Genomic DNA, 2,447 nt, shown 5'->3' with positions numbered 1-2,447 from the left:
GAGCTTCCCCTGGGTCCTTTGGCCCCAGGACTGTTCTGGATTGGAACTGCCCATCTGCCTGATTAATTCATTAATTCAACAAATATCCATGGAGTGTCTAATATATGAAGAAAATGCATCATTTCTCCCTGACCAAACTTGCCCCTCTTCCCAACTTTTCTATTGATGCTAAAAAAATTAAATAGACCCTGCCCTCAAAAAGAGCATATTCTGCTAGAGGGAAATAACCGATCACAGATAAGTAAATATAAAACAATATATATGTAACATCCAAGGGTACCATTCCTAGACCTGACTACTTTAGATAAGGCTGTGAACTCACAGGGGCAGCTAGGTGGCTCAGTGGATAGAGAGCCAGACCTGGAGTTGGGGTAGGTGGGGTTTCTGGGTTCAAATATGGCCTCAGATACTTCCTAGCTATGTGACTTTGGGAAAGTCACTTAACTCTGTTTTCCTAGCTCTTGCCCTTATGTCTTAGAGTTGTTACTAAGAGAAAGTAAGAGTCAAAAACAGTTTGTAGCCAAAACCAACATGTTTACCTTTTTTTTTTTTTTTAAACCCTTACCTTCCATCTTGGAATCAATACTGTTATTGGTTCTAAGGCAGAAGAGTGGTAAGGGCTAGGCAATGGGGGTCAAGTGACTTGCCCAGGGTCACCCAGCTAGAAAGTGTCTGAAGCCAGATTTAAACCTAGGACCTCCTGTCTCTAGGTCTGGCTCTCCGTCCACTGAGCTACCCAGCTGCCCCCCATGTTTACCTTTTTCTGTTATTCAGAGGACACAATTAGTTCAAGGTGAAGGCATATAATAATAGCATAGTAAGAAAAATAGCAATAAATATTTGTCCTATAAACTCAGGACTCATTCTCCCACAAATACACACACACACACACACACACACACACACACACACACACACACGATATACTATCAATCACTGGAATGTATGAGCACATATAGGGAACAAGTATAGGAAGGCCTTCCTAGTCTCATGCCATCAAGGCCTTAGTCTCTGCCCCAGGGCCTCCCCCAGCCTCTTTCACCAGCCTCTGTCTGGATACCTGACTACTGGCCTGCTAGGGACTCCCCAACAGTGCTTTGCCCCAGCTGGGCCTTAGTTTTTGCCCTAGAGCCTTCCATAGCACCGTGCATCAGCCCCAGCCTCCCTCCACTCAGGACCTTCTATGGTACTCCAGTGTCCATGGATGGGGCCAGAGCCTCCTCTGACTGAGTCCCTCAGCCGTGTCCTATCACCTCTTGCTTCCTGGGGCTTCATAGGAAAACACATCACCCCCTGCCAGCACGTTGGACTTCAAGGGATAGCCGTGACCAGGCTAATAATCCATTTCACTCAATGAACCTCTCCCCGACCACTAATGCTGTGCTTGGATTCATTTTTCAGCAGCTCTCCTACTCCTACCCTTCATACTCTCCCCTCTCAATGTACAATGTTCTTCTGGTTCTGCTCACTTCACCTTTGCATCATTTCATCTAAGTCTTCCCAAGTTTTCTTTGGCGATCATCTTGTTTGTCATTTTTTATGGCATAAGAATATTCCATTCAAAACATGTACCACAACTTGTTCAACTGATGGATATCCTGTTAGTTTTCAGTTCTTTGCCACCACAAAAAACTGTTATAAATATTTTTGTACAGGTATGTTCTTTTCCACTATTTTTAATCTCTTTAGGATACAGACCTAGTAGTGGTATGGCTAGCTTAAAGTGTATGTACCAGTTTATGGCCCTTTGGGTGCATTTCCAAATTGCTCTCCAGATGGTTGTATCAGTGTGCAGCTCCACCAATGGTGTATTAGTATCCCAATTTTTACACATCCCCTTCAACATTTATCATTTTTCTTTTTTGTCATGTGAGTCACTCTGGTGGGTGTCAGATGGTACCTCAGAGTTGTTTTAATTTGCACTTCTTTAGTTAATAGTGATTTGGAACATTTTTTCATATGATTTAAGATAGTTTTAATTTCTTCAGCTAAGAATCACCTGTTCATATCCCTTGAACATTTGTCAATTGAGGAATACTTTTGATTCTTATAAATTTGACGCAGTTCTCTACATATTTGAGAAATGAAGCCTTTATAAGAGAGATTTGCTATACAGATTTTGTCTCAGTTTGTTGTTTGCCTTTTAATCTTAGTTGCATCCATTTTTTTTAATTTAAACATTTATTAATATTCATTTTTAACATGGTTACATGATTCATGCTCCTACTTTCCCCTTCACCCCCCGCAATCCCCTCACCCATGGCCGATGCACATTTCCACTGGTTTTGTCATGTGTCATTGATCAAGACCTATTTCCAAATTGTTGGTAGTTGCATTGGTGTGGTCGTTTCAAGTCCACATCCTCAATCATGTCCACCCCGACCCATGCGTTCAAGCAGTTGTTTTTCTTATATGTTTCCTCTCCTGCAGTCCTTCCTCTGAATGTG

This window comes from Gracilinanus agilis, chromosome 1, assembly GCF_016433145.1.
Source record: "Gracilinanus agilis isolate LMUSP501 chromosome 1, AgileGrace, whole genome shotgun sequence".
Classification (NCBI taxonomy): domain Eukaryota; kingdom Metazoa; phylum Chordata; class Mammalia; order Didelphimorphia; family Didelphidae; genus Gracilinanus; species Gracilinanus agilis.
This window is presented reverse-complemented; position numbering follows the sequence as displayed.